Raw genomic sequence first — 16,923 nt, 5'->3', positions numbered from 1 at the left:
CTTTATGTAAAAATTTCCATCAAATATGCTTTGGAACACATTTTTATAATTTGTGGTACGATTTTCATAAACTAACGGAGTATTTTTTTTGACACAAAATGTTGGCAACATCTTTTGTACCATTTATTAAAGGTTACTCATACCCTCATAATGCGTTACATTTTTAACGATCACAAAAGAACAAAACTCATTGCCATTTATGTAAGTTTCTTTTATGTAGCTTCAAAATATTCTAAATTAATAACACTTTTAGTCAGAAAATACAAAAAATATTTCATTAACACAAACGAACTTTAAAAACTCTAATTTAACAACTGTTTAAAAAATGCTTTTCTAACCCCTAAAATTGATGGTGAAATATGTAGCATATTTTCGGGGTTTTAGGGTTGAAACAGCCAAAAAAGTTTGAAAACCAAGAATTGGAGAAATTGGAATCATACTTGATAAAAAATGGATCCATTACAACCAGCCGAATCGACACCAAACCCAAATATCCATGGCGCTAAGGTAATTCACTGTATTTGGTGGGAGCAAGAGGGTCTTATCTATTATGAGCATGTTCAATACTTCAATATTTTAATAAATTTATATTGGACGAATGTTTCAAAATAAAAGTTAAATTTGAAAAAAAGTACACATTTTTAAGTCATACCTAGGGTTTTTAATTTCCCGACCTTTTTTGATTCCCGGGAATCGGTAACATTTTTCTCTACATTCCCGGGTACCCGGCTATTGCCGAAATATATAATAATACTGTTAACTATGAATATTATATTAAAATTTCTTATAAAAACTTAGTGTTATAATCATTATATATAGAGCTTCGTATTAATTAATTCAATTTGAACTTAATTCACTAAAATCTTAATTAAAAAATGTCATTCATAAATCCATTCCCAATATCTAATTCTTTAGCATCCTTCAAAAGCTTCATTTAACCTTCGCTTTACCAATACCCACCCGGGTGACCACATCGATTTTATTGGTTTAATATTTTTTTTAATTTTGTTTCGATTTAAATGAAATTTGTACTCACTGAACAAATTTTAGAGTTCTGTAGAATTTAATAGAACCATTTTAAACTTTTTATAAGGTTTTTTCAATTTTTTAAAATTTCGTTCGTCGCATATATTTATAGAAGTGTAGTGTCACCCGGGTGGGTATTGGTAAACCATGTACATAAAAAACCTTTGGTAAAGCGAAGGTTAAATTGAATTAATTTTGAAGTTAATTAATAACAGAATTTATTCAAACTTTGAATGATTAAATTTTTGTTGAGTTAAAATATTTTTTCTTCATTCAGTTTTATTTAGCTTTTAATCATTTTCAAAATGAATTGAAAGAAAATTTCTTAAGCGTTTTAGTAAAAGGAATGAATTCAATACATTTAACTGAATAGTTAAGAGATAAAATTTATGTTGATCTCGAAAATTTCCAAATTATTGGATTCAAAGGTGAATTTGTATAATACAACATCTGCAACATTATAATGCTGGCATGTTAGCAAGGACTATTGCTGTGTTTCCTTTCAAGGCCAAAATCAATTCTATACTTGAAAATACCAAATGGTGTATCTACTAAAGACCTGCACAAGCTGCATTGTTTAACATGAAGACAATTGCCACATGATGCTTTTGTCATGTCATGTTATGTTCTTTTACCTACTTAACAGCAACACGCAAAGGCAATGTATATCAAAACAAAAAACAAATGCAGCATCATTTTAACAACATCATAACACACACAACATTAAAAAAATTAACAGATGCATGGATGACATGGAAAATAATTTCAAGTCATTTAAATCATGTATGAGGCATTTTTTGTATGAGATGATTTCAATTCATTTGTAGTATTTACTGTGTGCAATAAGAAAAAAATTACTATAAAAATACAACTGAAATTTATATTATATAGTAGGTCAAAATAAAAATACGAAAGTACACCAATGGGTTTTTCAATGTAGTTTTGGAAAATTTTACAATATTTAGTAATATTACCTGCTATATTATTACTTAAAAAGGAATTACTTCATGGAATTAAAAATTTAATGTTTTTACATATTTATTTTAAATACATATTTTAAATACTACCTGACTTAGGTACAACCGCTCGAATATTATTAACGGGACATTTAATAATTACATTGCTAAATAAAATAAAACTCCATGAACAAAGCAAATTGGCCTATTAGACGGTGTTTAATTAAAGAAAATTAAATTAATGTATAAATCCTTAACGGTGAAGTTTATAATATATTATACTCGTTGTAAAAACGTGTTTAAATTTAATGAAGTGTCTCTGAATCTTTCGAGGCATAATTGCTACAAAAATATAAATCTACGAAAATGTTCCAATGGAACAAATGCAACTGCCCAACGATTTGAAGAAAAAGTGTAGGGCATTTATTGCGTAACTTCACAGAAATTGTTTTCCTATTTTTTGTTTTCAAATAAAATCTAGGAGGCTTGAACCAAATTATTTAAATTTTCTAGTATATTTTTATGTTATTCAAAAATGTTTGAAATTTTTCTTGGAAAATATTTAATTTTTTTATGATTTTCAGCTACATATATAATGAGAAAATATGGGCTAAATTTACTGCATTTTTGAAATTTAATTATATTATTTACGTTTCAGACTTTTCGATACATTTAGAAATATTGGGATATTATACAAAAATATTTGAAATACACAATGCAATTTATTATAAAATAGCAACAAATTTGTGTAAAAAAAAGCAAAAATTTTCTTCATGTACAATTTTATAATATTTATGAAGATGTTCTTATTCTGAATGAAAAAAGTTTGGAAAAAATTCATGTTCGATTAATAATATTTATTAAAAAATTCATTCCAATTATGAATTTCTTTTTCCTGTGTTACACTTTATTATTTATATTTTTTAAAAATCCTAATATTAAAAAAAAATATATAATGCTAAATAATAATAGTTCTCAGATTTTCACAGTTCAGCAGTTGTGTACAATTTCATTCTGCTATGCAATTTTATTCTGCCTAACAATGCGACACTTGTTAACATCAACTCAACTCAAGCTACCACACATAACAACAGCATCATCAATAGTTATAGACATGACATGGCACAACACGGTTTTCGCGGCGCGAAGACATGGTACAACATGGTTTTTGCGGCGCGATGACATTGAACAACATGATGTGCGCGTCGACACAACAAAACAAAGCATCAAATTTTGAAGTAAGACATTTTTCTACAAAATGTTGTCTTGTGCAGGCCTTTAGTATCTACATCAAAAGTAGGGGCCTTTGTTCTTCTAGTGTTTTCTGAAATAATTCGCACCGGTCAATCTTGGCGTTGAAGATTAATCACCTTTATTTCTAGATCGTGAAGTTTTCCATATGCTTTTTTTAAATGTTCATTCGAAAAACACCAAATAAATAATATTGCCGAGATATAAAAGAAAAACTGTAAAAAAAATAAAACTTTTAATTTAAAAGAAAAGCTTTTGTAACAAAACAGATGTTTGACAAAAACTAATTTTCAAATATTTGTTATTAGAAAAATAGCTTTTGTTAATAAAAAAACAAGAATTTTTGACCAAATAACAAAGAAGCTTTTAATTAAAACAAAACGCTCTTAGCACAAAAAGCTTTTTCACAAGAAAGCTACTTAATATTTTTATTAAATCTAATTCTTTACAAAGAAAACTTGTTAAACAAACATACTATTTTGAATTGTACAAATAAGCTTTTTAATTAAAAAAAATTTTTTTCACTAAATAGCTTTTTTAGAAAAAAACTTTTTTCACAAACAAATTTTTTTATAAACATAGTGCTGGTTAACACTCGAAAAGTTTACATAAGCAAGTCTTGAGTTTATAGAAGAGATTGGAGAGGAGGTTAGAAAGATTTTCCTCTTTTTCTTCCTCTTCTATAAACTCAAACCAGAACTAAAAAAACTATTGTTAACAAAAATAGATTTATTTTAAATTTGATTAAAAAATAGCTTTCAAATAAAAAAGCTTTTTTTTAAAAACAACTTTTTTCCCAAAAAAAGTTTGTTTTTTCTCCAAATAATAAAAAAAGCTTTTATTATCAAAAATAGAAAAAGCTTTATTCACAAAAAAATTTTCTATATAAAAACTGCACATTATAATGACATAATTTAAAAAAAGAAGCAAATTTCAAGTCCCTACTTTTTCCTCTGAGTACATATAAATGACCTGAAGACAAACCTTGATATTTTCATATTGATAAAATTGTACTAAAATAACAAAAAATGGAACTGTTGTAGGTTTGTCAATGCTCAACTGATAACTGGCTCAGTTTGTCATGCTGACATTTAAACAATACGTATTTGAAAAAAGAAGAGGGAAGTCATCAGGTTTTTAACCTGCCAGCGTGTGAGAAAAAAAGAGCCTCAAACATCTGAACTAAAGTACTGAACGTACATATTTATACCTTTTTTTACAACACCAGAAATAAAAACAAGTAGGAAAGTATGTGAGTAAGTAACAGACCTCAAATAGATTTCTAAATAAAATAAACCTCAAAATGGGCAAACGTCCAGAAAACATTAATTGCCAGCTTCTAAAGGAAATTGTATGTCTGTGTGGCTGTGTAGCTGTGTGAGATTGTGTGCGTGGAGTGTCAATGTTAACACGTGTCTACAAGGAAGTCACAAATGGCGTTTTCAATTAAAAATCCAAAACAAAAAGGAACAATGAAAATCATTTGTCTAACAAAAAAACCGTTTGGCGATAACGACGTGTAAGTGAATGAATGAATCTGAGTATGAGACTGAGTGAGTATTTTGTCATAAAGTATTTTTTTTTTATATTTTATTTTTTTCTAATTTTTACATGGTGTGATTTTTATGCGAATTTTATTTCTAAATAAATTCTGTTGTTGTTGTTTATGGATGATGGTGTTTTTTTCTTTATACATATTTCTATTTTTACGTGTTTATGAAGTATCCAAAAGAGCGAGCTGGTAGTGGTAGCAGTAGTAGTTCTTTCTAGTAGCAGTACTATTCTATTGTTATTTTTTCCTACTTTTTGTACACTTTTTTTCTTTTAATTCAGCATTAAAAAGTACTGTGCAGTGGCAGTACTGATGTCCTTGCCTAGTTTTTTTTTCTGCCTTCATATATTCATGTTGTGTTTTTTTTCTTTCTTGTTTCGTCTTCAGTATTTTTCCTGTTTAATGTCGCCTGCTGTTGCTCAAGTGTCATAAAAACTGACACTTGTTTTTATGCGATGTTTTTATTTTGTGTTACGTTGTTTACAATTCGTGTTAAAATGTTTTTATACAAAAGGAAAAAGATGAAAAAAAAACAACACAACAACACACAAAAATGATGAAGAATAAAAATAAAAATAAAAAAAAAAAGTGGAAAAACCATTTTTAAATGGCATAGATGCCAAGTGGTTGGTGGTGGTGGCTTGTTGCCCGGTCTGGTTTAGTTTGCTTCGTTTCGCTTTTGCTTCGGTTAGGGTTAGGGTTAGAGGAGAGTATATTTCTTTTCTAGTTTATTTGGAGGTTGTTTCATTGTTGTTTAGTCTCAATAGTCAAAAAATAGAAAAAAAACACAAAAAACAGAGCACAGTCTAAGTAAGAGCGAGATTCCAACTAACTATTTAGTATAGAGCTCTGAACAATTTTTACCACAACGCTACTTTTGTTTTGTTATTTTATTTTATTTTTACCATTTTTATTTTCTTTTCTAAATAATAATAATAATAAAGAATAAACTTGTGTAGTTTTTGGTTTAAGGCTTATTTATAAAATATCCTGCAAATGACATACTACACTACACCATATAGCCAACATCAACACCAACAACTACATTCACAGTTTGTATGTATGTATGTATATATGTATAGCAAATACAAATAGTGAAAAAAAGCAAATACAAACATATAGACCAAATAATGCTGACTGGCTGAAAATGTTTATAGATTGTTATGAACACACTACCCCACATGTGTATTAGCAGGGCTCCTTTTATAATGGTTTTAAAACTGTTGACCTTTACTGCCATTTCACCGGTTTATTTAACTACAAAAACACTTTGTTTAGAAAATTAGGGCAGGTGAGATGTTGAAGTTTCAAATATATGGAAACAACAACTACAAAATAAAAAGATTTTTTTACTAAAAAATCGTATTTTCTTAACAAAAGTTAAAGTTTTTAGTTCACAAAAAGAAGATTTTTTGAAAAAATAACACTTTGCTACAAAATGAGACTTTTTGTCAGAACTTGAAAAGCCACCTAATGGAGTTTGTAGGCCTAGGTGAGGACATACTAAAACCGTTTTCAAAGATTTTGAAACACCCTCAAAAGTTTGAGATATTTTGAAAAAACTGTTTTAGGGTAGGTCGTAGTACATTACTAACTCTAACTCACATATTTTTAAACCGATTTCAAAATTTTAAACAATTAAAGTTAGGTAAAGAATTAGGCTTTCATAAAATGTATGTATAAAATCTATATTCCTAGAAATTATGTAAGTTTTTATATCTAGATTCGCTTTCTTTTTTATTTTTTTCATAATTTTTCAAATACAACAATAGTTATTTTAATTTTTTTCTATGAAACCTATTTTTCTTTGCAAAGTTTTTGAATGACAATTTTATATAGACAAAAATGAGACATTATTTATTAAAATCGGTTTATACTTGCAAAAGTTATTAAACTTTTCCACAAAATTTACCTTTTTGTTTTTTTTTTTTATTTATATGGGCTGGGGGAGAAAATACTAAAAAAGGTGTTAATGAAAAGTTGAATAACTTTTACAATTTTCATCCGATTTGAATAATTAAAATGATGGTTTGTTAAGAACTAAATTACCTTAATACATTGGTATACATTTTTATAAGCTTCCATATCAAAATAAGCAATGAAAAGCGACTAAAATCAAAAAAGTTGATAAATTTTGTTTTTATTTCAGATATTCTTAACAAAAACAATACTTATAACTTACAAATGTATCAAAGAATACACGTAATTTTAAAGCGCATTTAGTTTTCTTTCCAACCCCGTTTAAAAATTTAAAGTCGGACTGAGACTGACTGAGTTACAAATCGGGTGTTTTGGACATTTTTTGACACAATTTCTAATGTACTCGGCAAGCCCTATAACCCACGCTAGGTCGTTTTCCAAGTTTTTTTCCATCGTAGCACCGTGTAATTAATAAAACTATTACAGTATTAATATGGCCTTTATAAGATTTTTTTGCTTAAAAAGTTCTTTTGCAACAAAAACAAAATTTAGCTTTTTAATAAAAAAAAATTTTAATTTTTTCTTAAAAACAAAAAAAGATTCTAGAAAAAAAGCTTTTCCTAACAAAAAAATGCATTTAGCTTTTTGTATACATTTTATTCACCCAGTAGCTTTTATAGAAAAAGTTTTTTTTATACAAACGAGAACTTTTGCAATAAAACCAAAATTTACCAAAAAATTAAAATAAATATCTAGCTTTTCCAAACAAAATATATAATACTTTTTTGTAAAAACACCTTTCATCCAGAAACTTTTTACAAACATTTTTTTTAAACAAATATGCCTTTTAACACTTTTTTTTGCATAAAAAACTCCTTTGCGAATAAAAACCAAATTTATCTTCTTAATAAAAAATATTTTTTATAAAATTTTTATTAAAAACAAAAAAAAAAAACAAGTAAGAAAGTTATGGTCGAGCTTGACCCTAATAATACCCTATACTAAGTAAAAGAGCAAAAACAGTTTTCTTTTAAAATTTCAATAATTTATATTTTTGAGTGATTTTCGGAAGTGGGCCTTATATAGGAGCTATGACCAATTATGGACCGATCACCATGAAATTAAGTCGTGTGATTAATGTCTATATTAAAATTAGCTGTGTGGAATTTTGAGTGTATACCAACATTTTTAAGCGATTTATGCACTTTGAAGTCATTTTAGGAAGCGGGTCTATATGGGAGCTATGACTAATTATGGACCGATCGTAACAAAATTTGGTGCCATGAAACTTATTTAGAGCAAAATTTGTGTAGATACATATATATTTGTGTAGATATATATATATAAATATTTATGACCGATAAAGTCCAATTTCGGAAGGACATTTGTATGGGGGCTACTTGAAATAATGGACCGATTTCAGCCAGTTTCAATAGGCTTGGTCCTTGGGCCGAAAAAGTAATATGTACCAAATTTGATCGAAATATCTTCAAAATTGTGACCTGTACTCTGCGCACAAGGTTTACATTGACAGCCAGCCAACCAGACGGACGGATAGACGGACATCGTTTATTCGACTCAGAAAGTGAACGCTCTCTCTGGGATACTTTTCACTTCATAACAGATTATCCAAAATTGGCCTGATTCGTTCTTTGCCTCAAAAGATGAGCAGTTATTTTGGCTCGGAATCCATATGTTAGAAACGGCTGGTCCGATCGGGATAAAATTTGACGTGGGCGTAGCCAAGGAGTATTCGTGTTTAAGATATTAAAATGGGCCATACAAATAATGCAGGGGCGGCGCTATGGGGACATGTAAAATTTTTAAACACTTGCAATTTTTTTGTTTCCTATCCACTTTCAATGATTTTTATATTTTTGGAAAGCGCTTGGCCATGCCTTGAAAAATAAAAAATAAAAAAATTCGAGACCATTCGGTCCAAAAGTACGACCCATATTTTTAAAAAAGCGGACCAAGGTATGGCAAAATTTTAAAATTAAAATTTTTAAATGCCTATAACTCGGAAATTATAAGAGATAAATAGCACACGCAAGGTTCAAGCCGAGCGCTTTCCAAAAATATAAAAATCTTTGAAATCGGATAGGAAACAAAAAAATTGCAAGTGTTTAAAAATTTTACATGTCGAAGGTACCCTAATTTGAGCCCCCATATCGACGACCCTAAGGCATTTGTATGGCCCATTTTAATAAGTTAAACTCGAATGCTCCTTGGCTACGCCCACGTAAAATTTTATCCCTATCTCGTTTAGAAATGCCAGATTTATTTCCAAAAAAAATCGATTCTGCCCCACTGTACAATGGCCAATACTTTGAATAAACTTATATTAAAAAAATTTTTAAAAATAAAAGCCAACAATTTAATTCATACTCCCAATTTGAAAAATCTACGATAAATAGTAAAATTCCCAAATATTTACAATAAATTTCCCAAGTATTTATGATATATAGTAAATGTTTTCGGGAAGTCACTATTTATCGCAAATTTTTGGGAAATTTACTACTTTTCAGAAATTTACTATTATCGTAAATTTTTGACAGATATTTACGATATATAGTAAATTTCCCGAACATCTACTAAAATTTACGATAAGTATTTGTTTTCAGGAAATATTCAAAAAATTTTACAAAAATTTTCTGAAAACTTTAGAGCCAGCCTAATAAGTATTTGTGTACTTTTGTTTATTTGTGTGAGTGTGAGTTTATTCTTTAAAAATAAATAAATAAACAACAATAAAAAGCTTAAAAACTATTTCACTAACTTACACAGAGCAAGTTTAAGTGTATATCTATTGCAAAAAAAATATAAAAAAAAAACCTTTTGCGGTTTTGCCAAAATTTTGTTTTTATTTGATTTTATTTTTTTCACCATAAAACAACAAACACACACACGAGTCCTTAGAAAAGCAAATAAAAAATAAAAAAATTATATGTATGTATATGAAAGTGTGAGTAAGCCAGAGAAATTTGGTCTATCGTACATTCCATACTGATAGTTCGTCTGTCTGTCCGTCTGTCTGTCGGTCGCTGTTATAGTGGATAAGAAAAGAATCTTTGATTTTCATTTCAATTAAATCGCCATTTAACGAAACTAAATGAACTTCTAAATCTATTTTATGTTATTTTCATTTTATTTAGCTAAAGTCCTTTGTATGCATGTGTAAGAGTATTATAAGTTTAAGTAGAAGAGAGCGAGAGGAAAAGAGAGGTACACTAAGCTAAGCAAGCCCTATAACCAATTTGGCAAGTCAACATCATGCCAATTTTAACCACCTCTGGCGTTTGTTGTTATCTAATCTAGCACTGCTATAAAAACTGCTGTACACACTTAGGCGCACACACAAGCTGACAGACAGACATTTAGAGAAAAGGCCTCCTTAATTCCTAGCGAGCTTAACTGCAAACAGCCTCAAAGTGTAATTTATTGCCGTTTTCTCTAACCGCAAGGATATTTAAACATATCCCTTACCAAAAATAGCACCAGCAACAACAATAACAACAACATCAACCAAATCCAACTTACACACACATAGATTTAAACACCAATATCAACAACAACCAACAAAAATTACAACAAGAAAAAAGAATTAACAACAAAACCTTGTTGTTAGCCAGCATTTTTAATTGAATTTCTTTTACAGACAATTTTTGGCTGCATGTGTTAGTAGGTGTGTGTTTGTGTGTGTGTGTGAGGACCCTCTTTTTTCTCGTCCTTGATACTTTAAAGAATTCCTAATTAGTTTTTAATACACATACTCAACACACGAGCACAAGTACATACTTTTGAAATGAAATCTAGAGATGGAGGCGTTGTAGGTATGTTTTACGTTTATCTTTAAATACTTAATTTAATTATCAATTGTCGATAATCAGCCGTCGTTTCTTTTCTTTTCATTATTTCCTTTTTTTTGTCCTATTACTTTTCAATTAAGAAAACTGTAGTGCCTGCAATTGAAATCTGTTTGAGCTGTAAGCAAGAAAAAAGTAAAACAAAATTTTGTTGCAATTAAGTATTGCATTGTTAATATTTAAATACTTTTAATTTTAATGTAATTATAATTAAAGAAAAATTGCTGGTATTATTTAAAATGTTACAACTGTCATTTCCATAATAAATTCTTAACATAATTGTGTTTTAAATCATAAAAAACTCATTTGCTATTCTATATTTTTCCGGGCTACTTTTAAGTATATGTATAGGCTCCTGTTTTCTATGTAATTTTCCCAAGACTTTAATTCATTTTGAATTTTTAAACTTGAGTATTTTTGTTTTGTTTTGTATTTATTTTTTTTATTCTTTCTTTTTATGCTAAAAATGCCTGTATTGTATGCGTGTTAGAAAATTTAAGCAGCAGCTCCCAAAAAGAAAATCAATAGTTGAAAACATGACCACAAAGCATTTTCCATTACATGTTTTGTTCGTTTCAATTTGCGTGCTGTTAATTGCATCGACTTGTAGTGAATGGAGGATTTCCTCTTCTTGTTTTCAAATATAAAATTTTTATATAGTACGGGTCTGGTCTGGCTGTTTACACTGCGCACACAATATGTTGGAAACATTTTAAATTATATTTTGATAATTTAGGAAGTGAGACTCATTAGCAAGGAAATTAAGACTATTTAGAATTAACCGGAGCTTTAACAAATTTACTATAAATAAAATAAATTCCGAAAAAATTACAAATTTCCCAAAAATAGCGAAATTCCCCAAAATAAATTACTATAAATAGTGAATTTCTAATAATATTCTATGAATAGCAAATTTCCCCAATTTTGTACTGTAAATAGTAATTAGTAGGGTATTCGTTCGACTAATGATCGTTCGATTAATCGAATAATTTCTTACGAATAATTATTCGAACAATTTAAAAATGGCCATTTTCGAATAACGAATAATTCGAACAATTTTATGTAGAATAATCGAAGAAAACGAATAAATGTTCATATATATTTAAATTTATTAAATTGCTTAAAATTGTTCATAATTTCAAATTTAAATAAGTAATAATGACTCACATAAATTGTATTGTTTCTGAAATTCGACAAATAACTAAAGACAAAGGGACTTTCTATCACTGTAGATGAGTGTTCCGATATCTCCATCTATAAATATATAAATATTACTGCAAGAAGTTACAATTCTACAAACAAATCTTTCAACATTTTTAACTTAGGACTTGAACCAATGAAAATAAAAGGTACGGAATAAAATATTTGTTATTTAGCCAACGAAATATTAGAAGAAGCGCAATTAATAATCAAAATTTTAACTTAGATTAAAGTGGAGTTGAATGTGATGGAGAATGTGATTTTGATACGCTCATCGAAAGTGATATTGAGGATGACATTTATAACGATTACATTGATATAGATGAATATAAGTGATGTGTATATAAGTGATATTATTAACCGAGTACGAAAGTGTTGCAAAATATTTAATAAATCGAATGATAAACACAAATATTGCAAACTAACGTTTTGTTGCAAGAAAAGCATGGAGTTCGTCTTATTCATGATTTTGAACATCGTTGAACATCTTTGTCTAACATGGTAATAAACTTTTTGTAAATGCTTCAATCACGCACTGCCTGACTTCAAATTAGCCACGTTGACTGACAATGATATCAAACTTTGGACAGATTCCCTTTATTGTGTAATTCACCAAGACCCCTTTATTAAGCAATGATTCGGCAACGTTGATAGAGCTTGATTATTAATATACAATTTGTTATAAATAATTTAGAAATATTGAATAATTACTTTACTAAAGAATTAGTTACTCAATTTAAAACCCGAATTAATGAACGACAAAAAAGTTCTTAATACGTTTATATTGTATTTGAATTCAGGATCATGTCCAACTAGCTCAAATTTATTAAAGCATAGCTCCAAAACGGAAACTAAAGGATTTGCTAGTCAATTGTTTTGTAGATTGTTCGGGAGTTAATCTGATCAGAATATTTCTGATGAAAATTTAATGATGGACTTTGTTTTCGAATTTTTTTAACATTATCAATACTTGAATTGTTAACTTTAACGTTATTTTTTGTTTTTCTTTAACAATAAAATATTAAAAAACCGACATCAAAACTTCATTCTTTACTTTTTTAAAAAAATATAAATTATTCGAATAATTCGATTAATTTTAAACGTATCGAATTATTCGAACAAGTTAGAATCGCTTATTCGAATTATTCGTTTTATTCGAACAAGAGAAAAATCGAATAATTCGAATACCCTAGTAATTAGTCATAATATTTACTACTAATAGTATTATTTCCCCGATATTTGCGAAAGTTAGAAAATTTCCCTAAAAATACGATGAATAGTAAATTTTGACAAAATTTACGATAAACAAGAAATATACCCAAAATATACAAAAAAAAGATTATAAAAGTAGATTTTCTAAAAAAAAAAATTACTATAAGTTTCATTTAAATTTAAGTTAAATTTCCCAAAAAGTTACTCTAAACAGCAAACTTCCCAAAAAAAAATATTATAAACAGAAAATATTTCAACTAAATGTTTAATATAATAAAATACCTACCTTAGCCGAATCTTATATACACGCAGAGAAAAAATATAATTGGGCATGGTTACTGTAACCATTTAAATAATGCTACAAGATTTTTAACAATATTATAGTCACAGTAACCATTTATATGATTGTGGTAACCATAATATGGTTAATTTATGATTCACATGATTATATCAACCATATATATGGTTACAGTAAACAAATATATGTTTGTGGCAACCATATTTATGATGAATAATTTTACCATAATATGTTGTTCTCAGATTATGATAAGCCTTAAGCCGAGAGCACCATAATATGATAAGTCCTTCATCATATGAATGGTTGTCACAAACATATATTTGTTTATTGTAACCATATATATGGTTGATACAATCATGTGAATCTTAAGTTAACCATATTATGGTTACCACAATCATGTAAATGGTTACTGTGACTATAATATAGTTAAAAAAAACTTGTAACAATATTGAAATGGTTACAGTAACCATGCCCAACTATATTTTTGCTCTGCGTGTACCCTTCAAATTATAAAAGACAAATTTTAATTTTAGTGAAAACTTTAAAATAAAAATTTTAAATATTTTTAGGTAAACAAAATTAAAATTTTTTTCCAAAGTTGTTTTTTTCGAAATAGTTTTTAAAATTTTTTTTTTATTTTAAAATTAAAAAAATAAATTATTTTTAGTTTTTAAAATTTTTTTTAATATTTATTGAAAAAAAAATTTTGTATGAAGAAAAAAATTCAGGTTAAAAAATATTTTTTCCGATTTCGACCCATTGTAGGTCCAACTTACTATGGTCTTATATAAGTAGTTGGAAAGGTCTTTGAAATATCTAACATTAAATATCCATATTGTCTATATTAATGACTTAGTAATTCAGATATAGGTCAAAAATCGATGTTGTCCTGGCTTTTTCTTTATATCTCAGCCATTTATGGACCGATTTTCTCGATTTTAAATAGCAACCGAGCCGGAGATATTGATGTATGAATTGTGTATCGGTCCATAAATGGCTGAGATATAAAGAAAAACCCAGGACAACTAATTTTTTTATTTTTTTCCCATTTTTTTTAAATTTTTTAAGAAACAATTTGTTTTTATAAAAAATTTGGTTTAAAAAATATTTTTCTAATTTTGACAAATTGTAGAACCGATATAATATGGCCTTATATACTTTGAAATATCTATCATTAGATATAGATGAAAAATAGGTCATATTTTTGCCTTTCGTGGGCCGATTTTTTCAATTTTAAATAGCACAGAACCGGGTCTACAGCGGATATATTTATGTATGAATCATGTATATAAGTTGTTTGGGGGCTACGGATCCAGACTACTTTGTGGGGTCGCAAAAGAAAAATGTAGAAATTACAAACGGAATGACAAACTTATATAATCTCTTGCCACTCATGGTGAAGGGTATAAAAATACTATGAGCAGCAAATAAAAAAAAAATTACACTAGTTTACAAATCAAACATTTTTCTTTGCTCATGGAATGAAACTTATATTTTTGGGAAGAGCTAGGGACGCTTGTTAATTGACCATTTTTTGTTTCCCACCTATACGTCAAAATTTTGAGATATATGGGTTTTTATTTTTCACCTGCCCTGAGTACTACTAATGCATACTGTAGTGTACCGAATTGTAGTAATTAAGTATTTACATCGTTTTTGGGTACTCAACACTCTGGTGAAGCTGCTAGATCCTTTCAGAGTTGTATTCTTTTGACAAATTCCAAAAAAAATGAACGGGAAAAAAATAAATACGGTTTAAAAGTACATCGTTCCTGTAGATAAACGTTAATAAATCGCTATTAAATACAAATTTCTAAAGTAAAAACTATATCAAAATGTCTTCTAGAAAGTGTAAAATAAACCCAGACCATTTTTGTTTTATTTGCAGAAAAATTATTCAGTCAAATCGAGGTTTTCCTATAACACAAACACTGCAAAATGCTTATTTACATACATTAAATCATTTCGTAAAAGCTTTAGATAAGACAAAACAAGCATTTCAATATTTATGCAGCGTGTTCTCGAGTCTTTTAGACGCTAAACTAAATGAAGGGATATTTGTGGGTCCGCAAATAAGAAAAATTTTGGTTGATACCAAATTTGAGTGTCTATTAACCGATGGTGAAAATGCAGCATGGAATTCTTTTAAACTTGTTGTTCAAGAATTTTTGGGGAATAAGAAAAGTCAAAATTACAGAGATATTGTTGCGAATTTATTACATAATTTTGAACAGATGGGTGTAAATATATCCCTCAAAATTCACTATTTACATTCTCATGTGAATTTTTTCCCGGAAAACCTCGGACACATGAGTGACGAACATGGAGAGCGTTTCCATTAAGATTTGAAGTTTTTTGAGAGGAATTATCAAGGTTTTTGGGAACAGAATATGCTACGAGACTACTGTTGAAGTGTCGTGAGGGAGACAAATGAAAATAATTATAAAAAGAGGACTAAAACACTTCACTTTTAATTTTTTTGTCCTAATTTAATGTAAATTTTTATATGTTTCGTTTTTAATAAATATCTCAAAAGTTTGACGTCCAGGATTTTTTTTTATATTTTTTCCAAAGTAAGAAGACCTTAATACACAAATCCCCATATGTTTCAATTTATGAGCAAAAACCTTGTAAACTAGTGTTATTATAACAACTTTTCCAAAAAAAATAGTTTAAATAGCAGTATTTCGAAAGAAAAATTTGCACAAAAAATTAGTAAAAATTTCAATTATGTATTTCGAAAAATTTACTATAAATGGCAACTATGGTATAGTCAATTTTCAATGGATTAACTATGGTATAGTAAATTTTGGGTGGAGTTTAAATATCAATTTACCATGAATTTACTATGACATAGTAAATTAACCATGGATTAACTATGGATGCATTAAATATGCTGTAGTAAATTTACCATGAATTTACTATGGTAAATGTACCATGAATATATATATGGAATAGTAAATTTACCATGAATTAACTATGGAATAGTAAATTTACCATATATTAACTATGGTATAATAAATTTTTAAATAATATTAATCATGGATAGATTTTAAAATTTTCATTATCTTAAAAAAGTCAAATAATTTGTGGTGTTTACTCACTTTTGAGGCTCTCTCTATATTATTTTATAAAAAATTTGCCATAATACCAAAGTTACTCCAAGGTAAATTTACTATATCATGGTAGATTGGTATTTAAACTCCAAGGTAAATTTACAATACTATAGTTGATTCATGGTAAATTTACAATTCCATAGTAAAACAGCACTGACTGGTTCAACGAATGCTTAAATAAAAAATGACAAAGCACAAGCAGCTGTAAAATAAAATAAATTATTCGGTTAATCGAATAATTTAAAATTAACCGATTATTAACCGATTAAATATAAACCTCGATTAATTATTTGCCCGATTAACCGATTAAATCAGAAACCCGATTAATTGAATACCCTAGTACATATTGAATTGGAGAGAGAACAAAAATTAGGCATCATTTTAAATTTTTCATATAGCTATTTAAAGCCTTCCTAAGTGTTTAAAGTACAATTTCAAATCTTGAACTGAACTACTCCACCTCTACAGCCAGGGCAGGCAATTTTATTAAAATCCGCATATCCGTTTACATTTTTTCTAATTTTCG

This window comes from Calliphora vicina, chromosome 2, assembly GCF_958450345.1.
Source record: "Calliphora vicina chromosome 2, idCalVici1.1, whole genome shotgun sequence".
NCBI lineage: Eukaryota > Metazoa > Arthropoda > Insecta > Diptera > Calliphoridae > Calliphora > Calliphora vicina.
This window is presented reverse-complemented; position numbering follows the sequence as displayed.